The following is a 16217-nucleotide window of genomic DNA, read 5'->3' on the forward strand; positions in this document are numbered from 1 at the left end:
CTTATTAAAATTCATTCGAGTGAAAATGAATTTCTATTCGACGTCCATTCCCTGCAAATTACTTGAGAAAATGTTAATGTTGCGTGAAGATCCGCAGTTTAGACGTAGTATCCATATTAGGATGAATTGATTTCATTTACGTTGGACATAGCAACATTTTTCTTATCTATTTATTTTATTTTGTTCCGTAATTTTATATCATTCGATTAATAGATTAATCGATGATACTCGCAATTGTTTTCGAAATTTATAAAAGAATTAGAATTATTAAATTAACAGATGACTATAATATAAGCAAAACTAAGTTGTTAAATTATTGTAAATGTATTTCTATGGTTTGTAAATACTTTTGTTCGGAAACTGATTTCATCGGGTTATTGATATTAAACTTACTTTTTGAATCTTACAAATTTTACTGGGAGTAATAGCAAAATAGTGACAATATACATATATATCGATAATGGTATAAGAGAGAGAGAGAGAGAGATAGTAACAGATAGTTCATGTGAATAATAGTGCAAGATAGCACAAGATAATTCGTGAGAATAGTGCACGTTTTGCTTGCTTGATGTTCACGATGAGATAAGCCGGACCAGTAACGCAACTTTGTTAGAATAGAAAGTGATTTTCCATTCGAGTAATTAAAGTGACGGTAGAAAGCGATATAATATGTGTATATGTATACATAAATATAATATCGCTCTCTACCGTCACTTTAATTACTCGAATGTAAAATATAATATATATATATTATTTCATTTACACTTCACATAAAATAATTCACTTATACTTTTGCATATTCAGCGACATAAACTATAAATAAGAAAAATAATAATGGCACTATTATTGCTCTTTTTCTTGTGATTCTTATCGAAGCTAATTTGTATATTACGCTAGCGTAACTTGTACAGAGTTGGGCATTTTGGGCAAGATTGATTGATTGATGTGTACGATTAAAAAAGTAATCATTGAAAAATCGGCGATTGATTAAATCGATTGATGAAGTTAATCGTCAATCGTTGATTAAAGTAAGAAATCATCGAAAAATCGGCGATAGATTCAATCGGTTGATGAAGTTAATCGTCAATCGTTGATTAAAAGAAGAAATTTGTACGATAATAATCATGCAAGTAATGCTGCTTTTACTACGTTGTAATTTTTACTTTTTAATTGTTTAAATTCGAATTTCCTGTCTATATGTGTAATCTAATATGTAAAATGAAACAGTTATATCGCTTCTTTTCGATTACCAACCATATTGAGAATTGCAAAAATGGTAAGAAACAAGAAATCGTTTCATACTTGCATTAGAGGCACAGATAAAAAAGTTAAAAATCGTGACCTACTTTTTCTTCGTAATTGCAAACGCAATAGCAATTTTTAAGAACAATTTACGCAGTACCCAGTAAACTGGTCTTTCAAGATTCCCAACAGACTCAAATCGTTCGGTTCAATTCTAGAAAAGTCAATTGCTGTTGAAGCTTGTACGAATTCATGTTACATCCGTTGTAAATAAACAAATCTATGCGATTTAGCGATCAATCGACCAGCGTTGGTCGCGAGTCGATATTCTCGCACGGTAGTGTGTGCTACCACGTAGTGCCGTTGCAGCGAGTTTCGGCCAGCTCGGATTCTGTATATGGGCGGCGATGAACTTTTCAAGGTTGCCGGCCGATGACGATGACACGAAGGACCCGAAGACGTTGCTGACTCGACGAAAGTTTATTCTCCGCTTACGTCACACGCGACGCTGCATGCACGTCAGGTGGCAACGACACCTCGCGATGCAGCTGCAGCCCTGGGGGATTTTGCAGGAGGCGTGGGTTAACCAGTTTTTACCCGGATAGCCTGGAGGTGATGGGGGGGGGGCGGGTGGTGGTGGAGGGGCCGAGGCAGCCGTGTATCCGGGCCAACCCGAAATCGACAATGAAAGTGCAAATGAGAAGGAAAACTGGTTCCTCGATATTTTGATACGTAAGAGATGTTTCGACATCGCATACGCAATCGACGAACTTGAATCCTGGCTGGCCTGTCCTGATGTAACAACCGTGCAGATTGGTTGCGTCGAAATTCGTGGACCAACGGATTCATGGAAGAGTTTCGGTCGCTACATCGGTGCCTCCACGTTTGTGAACACTTCGGGACCGAACTGTCACTTACATCGTGTACTATTCTTTGATCTTGTGTTTGCTAGAGTCTAACGTAGGAAAGGATAGTGAGTTAACAAATTCTTAACACATTCTTGTTTTTAACACGTTACCGACCGGTGATTATTGTATAATTTTGAAAAGTCTATGGTATATAGCTGAACACTTTTTAATGGAACCTTCAATAGCAACAGCAATTTTTATAATATAATAGTTTCACATTTAAGATTGCAATGTAAAAGAAAATTTCTATGCTTCCCTTTGGTACAGCACAATTATTGAAAATCCTATTAATAGGCTTCCGGTAGGTAAAGTGTTAACCATCCACGGGCAACCTAGGTTGTTCGTGTACGGAGCAAAATTTTAATCTTGAATATCTTGCCAATATTCATATTTTCCCATTCATGCCTTAATTCAGTACGATGCCGTTGAGATACCGGCTCTAAATGGACCCGGGCCCCACCAAGTGTTAATATCTCGACCCATAAGTCCCACAACTACAAATGTCGTTCATTGAGAAGAAAAGTAACATGAGTTGAAAAACGGAAATTTTACAGGAGAGCTATTTGAAAATTACTTAAAATTGCGAATTTTTTTATTGTATACAGGGTGTCTTAAAATTCCATCGACATCCGGAAATGGGAGGTTCCTGAAGTCATTTGAAGCAACATCTTCCTTTGCAAAAAATGACGTCCGCGACTTTGTTAAGGAGTTATTAACGAGAAACACGGACCAATCAGAGCGCGGCTACAGCGGATGTTACTTTTATAGTTTTATATTTATTGTCTAATTTTACTATTATATGAGAAAAGTTTATTTCAATGTCAACCAACGCGACTGTCGTGTGTTCCTTTTATACGTCTGGAGAAATAGCTCATTGACAATAGCATTATGTGATTTTTGGTCAAAATGTGGTGATTAATTAACGTACTAATCGTTGATGATAAAGAAGACTACAAAATCAAGATTACAATCTCGTAAATGAAAAACGTGAATGACCATAATATCTTATTTTTACCATAATACAATGAAGAAACTTGAAATTTGTAAATAGAATATACATTGGGTGCACAAAATCGTGTTTGTTTAATGTGACTGCTAAAAATCGGACATTTCATATGCAACAACCTAATACATTTTGAGTTGTGTCACTTTTCTTCTGAATGAACGACGCCTCCAAGAGACACGTAAACCAAAACCAAAAAATGTCTCGAGCATTCGGTCATTATTTGAGATCGCGGCTTGTCACCTTCGCTCAGCGATCGCGGGACGCTACAGCTCTAAAGGGTTGCGCGTTCCAGTCGATTTACAGGATTGGACAGGTTTCGCGAATTTTTCTGGCGAGCACCTTGAAAAGGCAGCACTTTATCGGTGTGGAGCAGCGTGCGTGTGCGTGCGCAACATTGCTCGGGACCGCTTTCCCGCAAGCTTCGCAACTCGCAACCGTGAAGCATCGACCGAAGGGGATAAGCCTTCGTGACGCTCGGCATTGGGAATAGTCGAGATCGCGAGGTCAAGCTTACGAGCGGAGAAGATCTCGAGGCTCATCAGCATCGGATTATTATTACGTACCGTGGCGATTCGTGTGCGCGTATATATATACACATGCACACATACAAAAACATAGAAGGCGCATGGTGCGCGCTGTTACCCGCCCGGTTATGTACACTCGGTAACCACGCAATTCGCTCGGCTAATGTAACGCGAGCGACACGTCGAGAAATAACTTTATTTAGATACACTATCGACCTGTGTAATTGCACGGTAAATGTTCTCCACTCTCTCCCTCGCCCCGCCCCGCCCCGCCGAGCATCGTACACCCCCTTTTTTTCGTATCTATAAACATCGTCGTTTACGACACTGCCGGTAGACGGGTGTACACCGTCTTCGCGGTCGTTAAATTGAAATCATTATAATTAGCGACGAGCGACTTGCCCCTTGATATTAAAATCCTTGGACAAGGCCTTCTTCGCTGCGGAGGAACGCTCCCTCGTTCTTAACCAGCTCGCAACTTTTCATGGACAACGCGCGGTACCCCCAGCTCCTCGATTTCTGCGGCCATCGTCCAGAACCGTTCCGGACACTCGCGACTGCCACACATCGAACAGGTTTGTCCCGACAAAATTCTGTTCGAACTTATAGTGGGTCGTATGTATAAAAAAAATAGGTTCCAATTTAAAAATCCAAATTTGACCTATATGGGCCTCTTCAAGGTCATCACAAGGTCGAATAAATTACTGCTTAATATGTTCTCCCTGAAACGATACTACTTCTATCTGAAATATAGAACAGAATACATTATATTATTTATTTAATCCTTGGGCACTGAACTGTTTTTGTAGCTGTATACTTGATAATGCTAGAGACCAACTTACGAATGTATCTAGCAATTTTTTAAACATATTTGTGAAGGTAGTTATTGTGGATCCATTAATGTTGTTTTTAATTCATTTAATTTGTTCGTTAGAAATTGAGTAATTGCCTCTGTTAGAAGGTTAACGCTCGAAACCTGGTGGTTTACGTTTTACAAAACAGACAAGAACTTTTGATCCTGCAGACGAGAACCCAAGGTCGCTCTTCTGCCGGCTTCCGTCTTCGAATGTTTCAGGAGTCTGGAGCCGTCTGAAGAAGTAGTATGTAGCCCGTAAGCAACATAGACCATTTTTTTTTGTTTAAAGACGTCCGGAAAAAATACATTCATGTACACCCCCCGGAGGAGGTAATGTGGGTCTCGGGGGAAACAGGTCTTCGGTTTCCCCAATACCCACTAAAAAAACCGCCCTTTCCTCTCGATCCTCTAATGTGCCCGAGAGAGCATACTTTAGGGCCCCGCTTTTTGCACATCTCCTAAACTATGTTGTAATCCGGGCTAGTGCCACTCCTGCTCTTCATCAGCAACACAGACCTAATCAAGCGCTAGCTTTCTTCTATAAGAGTAAACCTCGTATCTCGCGGAGAAGGGCTTCGGCGTTATTATTCAGCGATAAGTCTCTAATTGCTTTCGTTATGATCACATCGAGAAATCCAGTCCCGTATTGAGAAGTTCTAGAACACGTCCCCACTAATGATACCCAAGAGTTTGCGATATCCAACAGGTAAACAGCGGGATAGTAACATCGTGTGCCACGATAGTTGTATTAAGATGGCTGAATCTCGGCGCGGCGCGGCGTACGTACACTGTTCTTAGGTGTGGTGTCTTCCTTTTGCGCGGCTTAACGCTGACTTTTATGATTGAGACCGATGCGGCGATAATAAGCAGCTTTATCGTATAGGGGACATCCGTAAAAAAAGGGAATTAATGTTGCAAGGTAATGCATCCGGACGTGGAGCCGATAAGCGACATTAATCGATAAGCTTGTTAGTAATAATTCGCAGGGACTGCTCAGCTTTGCGCAGTTCCTTCTTCTTAATCCACTCGGACGATTTGTGAAAAAAGATGATCGTCAAATCGGGGTAAAGGGCCTGTTTCCATCTCGCGTTTCTGTTTACGTAGATTTTCATCATTTAATACTCTCCACAAGCTTCATCAAATATTAACCTGTTATGGATAGTCCACAATTATTTATTATTGTTGTGCACTTTTACATTTTGCAAGAAGTCTCGCCGATTGCTGTAACGCGAGGGTACAATTTAATCAGCGTATATTTCTTACTAAGATGAGGTGGTCTCGTGTAATATAACATAATGTAGGGAAATTGAGAGGAGTACAGTTACCCCACCCCCCCTCTCTGCCATTACAGGGGCTGTCACAATGCAAGCGCAACGCGAATTTGGGTGGGAGACAAGTCTTAATCTGACGACACTGCTTTACAGTCTACTAATACTTAGTCTAGCAGGGAAAAAGTCCGAAATCATACACAGGGTGATAAAAAAACATCGGATACTTGTAGGCCTCACTGTGAAGAGTACATATATTGTGTGTGTCTAATCAATATAGATCCAGAAGCAATCCTTTCTCTATAAAATGAACTTTTGTTATTAAATGATACAGTCAAGTTTCTAACAGGACAATAACTTTTTGGATATCAGATCATAGGACTTGGTTTTTGATGAAATTTTCAGAAATGTATAATTGCCACAGATCTGCAAAATGTATTTTTTAAATTTTCAACACAGGCCCCTATAAGAAAGTTGTAAACTGCAACTTCTAGTATTTCCTCTGTAATTCCAACCAATTGCAATTTTTTAAATAATTTTTCTCACGTCTTGTAGTAAACTAATTGCTCTAACTTCTCAAAAAATATCCAAGTCATATGATCTGATATTGACAGTAAAACTACCGAGCACTGAAAGCGTCTAAAATATTTTAGCTGATAAAAACGACGAGGCTCTATTTATTTAGATCTCGTGGAATTTTTAAAAATAAAATTGAAGATGTACGACGGGGTAGATTTAGTATTTAAAAAGTTATCGTCCTTTTTTAAAAGTGTCCGAATATTTCTGTGATTCACTGTACATTTTCGTCATAACTACACAGAATCCGCAGTTTAACCGAAATAGTTTTCAGGGGGGGGGGGGGGGCGAACAGCGAAAATGTCACGGAAGCATTTTCCCCGCACGTGATCGAGGGAGCCGAAGTGCATCATCGTGCGCGAGGACTCGAGGACCGTTGCACCGTTGCACTCGGCGCGCCGGTGCAGTGTCGACGAGTTGGAAATAAAGGCCGTGGCGAAGGCAAACGCGCGCGGCGCTTATTATATCTCGACTCTCTTAAGGACCATGCACGTAACCGTGCACCCGCAAAAATTACGACTCGGTGAAACGATAAAAGTTTCGCGCCGCACATGCACGCGTACCCGGGGCGACACAGGGCTTTTGGGCAACCCAGGCTATTAAGTTAAGGATTGGCTACACCCACCGCAATCATAGTGATTACCCGACGCGTATTACAATGCAAATGCTGGTTAATTCTCACGTGCCCGTGCACCGGCGAGATCGTTGCGTTAAATCGTTTACTCCTCCCTTTCTTTTTCTTACGGTCTGCGATTTCTTCGTCCCCTCACTTCCCCGAGACGAAAACGAAATGGCCGAGCAGTAATACAGCAGATAGGCTATGGTTATTGACAGGGTTAATCTTTTATGAATGACTGGACGGTTTCGTGGAATGCGTTCGTGCGCTGTTTGAACAACACGCGGAAGAGATGGATCAATTGCTACTGTTGGACAGCGCATTTGTTACAGTTTCTGCGGAAGAGGCATACGACATTCGAGTATATTTATTAAAAAACAGTAAATTCAGTGATAGTTGTGGTAGTTAATATTTTTACCACACTTATAATATATTAGCTTGCCGAGTTGTCGTTGTTGTATGCGTCAAATCTTGTAATCGAATTTTTAACCACTTCCCCATGAGTTAGAGACTTGAAACTTTAGATTGTCCTTTAAAAAATTTATTAATGTTTCTGAAAATCAGACATGAACTTTTGCGATCTCCCAATACTTACAAATTTATAAAATGGCTTTGATCATATTATACGCGTTATTGTTCATGTTTTAATGATATTAGTTTTTAAACTTATTGAAAGGCACAGGAAGAAAGAATTAATGAGCTGCTACATTTGATAAAAACCTGTGTTTCATAATATTAATTGTGTAGCCTATGACTCGACAACTCTATTCGTGATTAAAGCACGTACAATAAATACATATAAATATATGTCGGCATGTTTACAATATTGGCACGTGCTGCTCGTTCCTTCCTGTTTCATAACGCAAGCACGTTGAGTTTCATTTTTTTAGTTAGACGCAACATAGTTACCGGCCATGACAGCACAAAACTCTACAAGATCGTATCTGTCTGATCAGTGTTGACCTTTTTTACTTGTAGTAAACACTGATGATGGTACAGTATTTTCCCTGATCCATCGTTATTAGCGCTTTTACTGGATTTACGTATACTGTATAAGTCAATCTGAAAAATTAAGGAAATTATGCTATTACATAAATTACGAATAAACACACTTCAAATAAATAACAATTTGGCATAATCATCTGAAACAAAATTTTGTGATAGAATTATCTGCTAAATTGACTTAGATCCTTTCTTTGCAAGAAAATATATGTATGCATAATTTTACTATCAAGAAATAGACTATAATAAACGTGCTTCATCCTTAAAGTGACTAAGAACAGTGTTACACACATGAACTGATTTTTACAATAAAGTCTGTTGTATACGGATCACTTTAGATTGCATTGTTTATAAATGAAACGCGTATTCGGATAATTGAGGTTCTCCCGAATCGTAAATGAACAATTAGAAACGATCCAAATTGTGTCGTGTTTGGTCTCATTTTAATCAGTACAATGTCGCAAACATGTTGGTGAAAATTTCATATTAATTTGTATTATTCGGCAGCATACACCTATGAAAATAGCTACAGTTATACGAATTAATATTCGGACGCTCTAAAAAAGACGATAACTTTTTTAATATTGTACTGTACGATTTGAACTTTTTTGGGAAGCTAGACCACATAAAAATGTTGTAAAATGCAACTTTTAGTATTTTTTCAACAATTCCGATCAATTGCAATTTTTGAAAAAATTTCTTTTCATATCCAGTAGTAAACTAATTGCTCTAGCTTCCCAAAAAAGTTCAAATCGTATAGTTTTTAAAATTATCGTCAAAAATAAAAAAAAAATTTATAAATTATCGTCTTTTTTAGAGCGTCCGAATATTAATTCAAGTAACTGTACATGCGCATTTTGTATGCTTTCGAATAACGCAAATTACGCTGTCGAATAACGCAAATTATGCCTCGTAAACGAAAAAATGGGACTTTTGAGGGCGATAGCGCCCTAGATCGATCTTTTATCTAGCGTTCTTGACCACTAAAATCCCCCAATTTTGTATTATCGAGAAATTACAAAAGCGAATCCCGCACTCTTGCAATCCTGCAAAAAGGAGTTTGCTCCCTTAATAAACGAAACAAAGTTTTACACAGCTCTATCTGCTTCTAACAAACTCAGAAAGTTTCTATTCCCCACGAAGATCTGCAGTCTGCTAATGAACCTTCGACAGTCCCGTCCTTCAAATACTTCGGCCACTTTGTGGACCCGTCTTCCCTCGTGTCCCTCGAGTCGTTCGATGTCCCTTTCCCTTCGCTGACAGAATTCCATTTCTCGTCGCAGAAACGGCTTTTGAGAACGTTTCGCAGACCGTGAGAAGGGGTGAGGGGAGGAGGAGAGACATGGTGCAGGTGTGCTGGCTCACCTGCGCGTGTGTGTACGTGTGTTCGCCGTGCAATCTACCACGGTATTCCACGGAGATGCCAGCCCGACACGCTTGATCTACCTGACTAGACGACAGATCGTTCGGCCACGATTACGCGCGACTTCACTTTGGCATGACTCCGAGAAAGCAACTTCCCGACGTCGAACGTGTGGTCCAGCTCACGGCGTGACTTGACACACGTGTGCCACGCTCTCGGTACACGTTGATTGAACGTCGTCGATTCCCGGGTCGTGCGGGGTATACATACTATGTACTATGAGCTGGAGACGTGTAACGGTCTGCAAACTATGTTTTTCTGCGATTCGAGGCGAGGGAGAAGAGGAACGGAGAGAGACGGAGACCGTTTCTTTCAACCACTCGCCGAGGAAACCGCCGGTCGTGCTCGCCGATGACGAGCCATCGCGTTTTTCGTGCCTACGTTGACGCAGGTGAACGGTATACCTTGTAGTGGACTCATCAACCTAGGCCGGTTTTTCGTCATTTCGGTCTGCACGCACCGAATACGCTGCGCAACGACAACATTTCAGCCGATTTTTTTTTAAAGTGGTACAAGTCCGCTTTTGGAAATAAATGAGTCAAGGTGGAGTGGGGTAAGTCCGTCTACGGGGCAAGTCCGTTAATTGGTTATTTCTATTATAATATGAACGAAATTTCTCTAGCTTGTATTTATTAATCTATACAGGGTGGTCCACCTAAATACGGCCACCTACATATCTCCTGCAATTGTGGGGGTACAAAAAATATTTTGTGTATCCCTACAATTGGAGGAAATATTTAGGTGGCCGTATTTAGGTGGACCACCCTGTGTATATAAAAGGACAGTCCTGACTCACTCACTGATCCAGGCTAAACCCTTGGACCTAGAAAGCTGAAATTTTGCACAGAGGTTTCCTTTATGATCTATGCAAGGAATAAGAAAGGATATTTCGAAATTCAACTCCTAAGGGAGTGAAAAGGGGTTGCAACGTTCGTATGAGGAATATTTTATTTGTGGTCGGATTTGCTTGCAACTTGGTCTTAATGCTCTTTGATATAATTAATTAATTTTAAAAAATTCAACCCCTAAGAGGGTGAAAAGTGGTTTTCAAATCTAAGATGGCGACATGACATAAAATTAACACTCTATAGGGGTGAATGGGGGGTTAAAAGGTTTTATGGAGAAACAATATCAGTTTCCTGTGCGAACGAAGCCGCGGGCAAAAGCTAGTGTACTATAAGTTAGTATGAACTATTCTACATAGATGTCGCCCAACAATAAAGGTGTTTTCCTCGCTTAAATCAACCAATGCCAAACAGTCACGTATATAGCGATACTGTAAAAAAAATTTTTCCAGGGAAAATGAAGCAACATTTCAGCTTTTTATTGTCGTATTTTTTTTATTACGTAAAATCACAAAATGGTGGAATTGTGTAACATTATCTAACTCCACGTCCAGTAAAACCGTGGTGGCTTGCACCCAGTGGTAAAAATGACTGGAATCTAAGGAATAGAAAATTATTGTATTAACTTAAACAAAAACAGATTATCTTCAATTATAATGGTTTTACATAGTACGTAAACTATAGTTAAATGCTTATCCACAAGCTGAATTCGTAACTGAAAAATGATGGCGTTTTTTAAATCACATATTGCATGAAAACAGTGAAAATATTTTCGAGATACTCGTTGTCCATGGTCGCGTTCCACAGCGATCCAAATATAGCATCCTTTCTTTAATTCTTCTTCGCGGCCATTGATACACGGGAATTTCCGCGGAATGAGATTTTCTGATAGCGTTTAAATTGACTACGTACGATCGTGGGCATCGAAAGAAGGTACGCGAGTTGATGTTAACAAATTACAGTGTGCAGAAATTATATACAATGTGGCAAAATCGGTGTAAGTATCGGGGGTTAAACATAAAGGTTAAGGCAACTTGCACTCTGCCGCCCCCAACGTCGAGAAGAAATAATTGAAGAAAGGCTTTGATACGACAGAAAAGCAGTAATTTCGAGATCGTAATTTTTTATCAGTGCTTGTTTACCGAGATCGAAGGCTAGATATGCGGTGGCGTTTGATATATGTGCGTGATAGGTGGAGCAAGTTTATTAATAAAAAAAGGCTGTCTAGACGTAGCTTCGCGGATTATTCGATTTCTCAGCATGTGTCAGGATATGTGATGCGAGACATTCTCCAAACTGTTTGTTATCGATCTTATCAGCCCAATCTCCGGTAAATAAAATCATTTATTTTCTCATTGTTTTAAAAAAACAAGAATAACAATCTTATATCGTATATTAAACGTTTGAATCTTACATTAAGTTTTTGTATGTTCATGTGAAAAGTTTTTATCAACAGATTTAATTAGCAGATTTATTAGACTTGTCTTCCACTCTACCCTTCCTCTTTTATGGCAGAGAGGGGTCAACTTTTTCCCCTCAATTTGAGACAGTTTCCCTGATCTGGCGACTCTGATAAGTAGACTGCGGATCTTTATGCAAAATAAAAATTGTCTGCATCGATTGCAAGAAACAAAAACTAAATCGAATGCTATTTCTTCCCTTAATGATTTTAATAGAGGACGAATCATATATTGATATCTCTAATTTTAAAAATTTTACAACAATTTTGAATTTCGTCTACTCAATTTTGCTGTAAATGCATAAGGATCCGCAGTCTACTGATAAGAATTACAATAACTGTACAGCCATTTTTCAAGGGATAATGATCATTTTATCTTAATAAGATTTAATACTATTGTGTGTATGAATACATGTATGTATCTAAGAGAAACTTTTTTATGTTCCTTTACAGTTAATCAATACGTTATGATAAATTATCCGGAAATTGAATTTAATTAACAGGTTAGAAAAATTATTACATTGGTGGAACCACTACATTTATTCAATTAAGTTTAGGATGACTGATCGCTATAAAATGCTGATTAAATCAACCCTGCTCTAGACGATATAGAATGAAGAAATCATTACACAACTCAGACCAATAATATTGTATATTGTTTCTTATGAATTCTAATCTTTTCATTAAAACTAATTCCTACTTCGTGCATTGTACTCTTATCTAGCCAGAATCTGATCAAATTAGTGACTTCATTTTTAACTAACGAAGAAACAGATCGGATATTAATCTCCCACAGTTGATGAATGTGTGTAGAATCTATTCGCGTGAACAGCTATTAATAATGTTGCACTTGGAATGCGGTAATAATACATTAAGAGGTCTCATTACTTTAATAATAAGAACCTGAATTATGATAAAATTAAAAATTAAAAACTTTAACAAATAATTTGGAATAGAACTTCGTTGGGATTTGCACGATCGAAGGGTGTTGAAGAAGCAGTTCCGCATATAGAAAATTATTTCGCATTGATGTTGACTTACAATACAAAAAGTAGGTCATTCCATTAAAAAAAATGAAGGTGGCGTTAAAATATCCGAAACGCCTCCACCCACCAAAAAGATGCCATATCAGATAGGTCCCTCGAAGCTATTTAACACGTTCGCTACTAGCATTTCTTTCGTTGCTTACCTTCCTTGTTCGAAAGTTTCATTAAATGCAACGTACCCAATTTTGAATTATTAAAACAGTTTAACAGAAGGAAGTCACAGATTCTCTGAAAATTATGCATTCTACTATGACTTTAAACAACGAATTGCATAAAATTAATTTTACATATTTCACATATTTGTGACGCTGGTAGCGAACAGGTTAAATGTTTTATAATATTCACAACATGTATCGTTTAATATTTATTCGGAGTAAAAAACGAGTATTTCGCAAAAACGGCACTACAAAGACCCGCGACAAACACAAGTAAAAACAGAGTTTTGCCCAGCTAGTACCTCGAATCACTACACTATGGATCGCAAGGAACAGTTAGCCAGGTCCCCAGTCCGGTAACGATCGACCTGGCATCGAGTTCCGCTCCCAGAAACTATTCGAAAACAATTCAATTCAATAACAAGCGATTAAGCGGGACTAGTTCCCGGAGCGTCAGTCGAACAAACGTATCGAATCGCGATTTACTCGGCCCGTCCACGCCGTAGATCGGATCGGCGCCATTACTTTTCGCGGAGGATCTTGCACGGCTGACGAATAATCGGCCAATAACAGGCCCAAACGGGGTATAGCCGTGCATCAAACGGTCCCGCTTAATTTTCCCGGGGATCTCGAAACGGCCGGTATGCATAGCGGGTCATTGAATCCGTGATTTGGCAGACTGCTCGCTGGGTTTCTGGTCTCTGGTCGCCGTTTACAGATAGGGGCTAGGGAAGGTATCTTGCCGGAAGTGGACATTGATGGCCGATAGCTCTCGGTCCCGACGTAGACTGAACCCGGGGACTGCTTCGAAACTGCGTAGCACACCGTTGGAATCGCAAGATCGGAGATCACGCGGGTACAAGAACGAGACACAGCTGATCCGAGGACTATGAAAACGACGAGGACGGAGACCAGAGATCGAGCCGCCGGAGCCCAACGAGTTCCAACCATGTCGGCACTAACTTGTATTAATGTTGCCGATCAATTCTAATAGACGTGGTCGCATCAGCGCCGCACGTGCATTTGCATGCGTGTACAGCGTGTTTCTTAATGCGCGCCGTAAGATTGCGTTCCGAGCTGGTCTTTCGTATAAACGCGCAATGTAGACTGCTGTATTTCTCCTGTTAAGGCTGCCTTTTCATATTTCGACTCTGCCATTCATCTTTAATTGGTCGAGCGGTCCACAACGCCTTTCAATATCGTTTTGTTTGAATTTCGTATTGTATTTGAAATTTTAGTGCCAGTGTACTTGATTGATACTTCATTTTTTATAGACAAAATTTTCTTCGGTATCTAGACTTGGTACCAGTAGATACTACAAATCGTAAAGAATTTTTATTATTAGAATAGAAGTATTAAAAAGGGTCCTATTGCTTCGCCATGCTATTTAAATTTCTTTGTTATTTTCTCATACAGGTAGACTGAGGTAGAATTTGAATTTCATATTGTATTTGAAATTTTAGTGCCAGTGTACTTGATTGATACTTCATTTTTTATAGACAAAATTTTCTTCGGTATCTAGACTCGGTACCAGTAAATGTCAAAAATCGAAAAGAATTTCTATTATTATAGTAGAAATATTTAAAACTCTCCCATTTCTGTTTCAATTTCTTTATAATTTCCTTACAGAGGCAGACAATTTATTATTTTACATGTGGTAAAAACCATTCAGCATTTGGTTAATATTTTTCTAAAAGATCATCGGGACCTCTCGTACCATATTTGTATGTAACACAAGTAGTATTATTCATATTTAACGCCCAAGTAATTCGTTCGACAAATACTTTCTGGCAGGGGTAGTAGAAAAAAAAAAGATCGCAAAGAAGTCTTTATTCTCCAAGTGTCGCCAGATTAAGCCTCCCCACTCCGTCTTCCTCTTCTACGACGCTACTCCCCACCCTTCCGCCACGGACCGATCACGTGACGCGCTTCGTTTCTGTCGCGCGTGTGTCACAATGTTACGTGACTAACCTGTTACTGGCAGAGAGGGGGTAACTTTTTCCCTTCGGTCCGAGTTAATTAACTTTGGTGTTAGCTGATGTGCCTAGGGATTCGAAATTAGAAAAATAGGAATTTCACAGCAGAGGCTGCCACGAAACTGTTTGTCGTGTTTGCTCCCAAAGAAAAATTCTGAGCTCATTCTCACGCCACTTGGAACATGTCGAGGGACACACGGTAGACACACGGTTCGCGGACGTAGTTACTAGCGGAGCCGTGACATAAATCGCGGGTCATCGCGATCTTTTCGTGTCAAAGCACATACTGAATACGGTGAACACGATCGCGAAAAAACCACGCTGGCCGATCGGTCGTCCGCGCGTTTAGCCTGCAATGCGGGGTTAAGCGCGCGATTTCGCATTCCAGTTAGGCGAATCGCACGATCCACGTCCCTCGTTACGGGAATTATGTGCATGGGAAAAATGTTGATCGGTTGGACTTCCCTCTGCATTATTTCTCCTTCAGTGTTACTACCGAAACATAAGCAAGAAGCGTAATCGGTGCGTCCCTTCTTCTGCTAATTGTAATGTATCTCCAATCAAAGTTTCCTGCACTGAAATTGATACCTCTCCGCGGAAGGATTTTCTTACATAGCAGTTCTTATCGGGCTTTCGAATACTTTTCATTATTGTTACAAAGTTCAACGTCTTCGAAACGGAATGATTGTTTCCTTATAACTGCATTTATTCTTGATGTACGTGTTCAGTGATTTTTCTTTTTTACGCTTCGTTATCCACTTAGATGAATGTTTAGTACCCGGATTTATATCAGAAATTCCTTAACATATTTTTTAAATCTTTATGTACACATGTTGTAATATTATGTTATTATTGTACCTTTTGTATTCATTAATAGTTTTTCTCATTTAATGAAATACTTATTCTAATGAAATTCTATAAAGAATTGAACATTGGAACAAAACATGATTTACAATTTGCAATAAAAATATAGTATATTCAAATATACTATTTGTGTATACTAAAATTAATATATTATACTATTAAGACACTATTTTCTATTATCATGTTTTTTATGACAAAAGATAAGTGCCATATGTTTAAACACTAAAAAGATGTAAATTCCATAACATGCTTTCAAATTGTTAGAGACTTTTGGTAATTGCTAAGGTATCATCAATTTAGAAAAATGATAAACGAAAGAATAATTAGGATTTACTACGTTTCATCGTCCTAATTAAATATTAGCCAATAAAAGGTACGAAGGTACTTTCTACAGAAAATTGAACAAAGTATTCGCGATGACTACGTGGAACATCGAACCGAATAAATCGAT

At 39.1% G+C, this 16217-nt stretch overlaps 1 protein-coding gene across 1 annotated transcript in view; it reads left to right on the forward strand.

Moving 5' to 3' along the window:
- Positions 1–9425: 9425 nt before the first annotated feature.
- LOC143215961 (uncharacterized) overlaps positions 9426–16217 on the forward strand; it is an 86704-nt gene continuing 79912 nt past the window's right edge. Inside the window, exon 1 of the mRNA XM_076438608.1 lies at positions 9426–9974. The gene's annotated coding sequence lies outside the window, so the exon portion shown is untranslated. The remainder of the gene's footprint in view (positions 9975–16217) is intronic.

Source organism: Lasioglossum baleicum, chromosome 14, assembly GCF_051020765.1.
Source record: "Lasioglossum baleicum chromosome 14, iyLasBale1, whole genome shotgun sequence".
In the NCBI taxonomy this organism is placed as follows: domain Eukaryota; kingdom Metazoa; phylum Arthropoda; class Insecta; order Hymenoptera; family Halictidae; genus Lasioglossum; species Lasioglossum baleicum.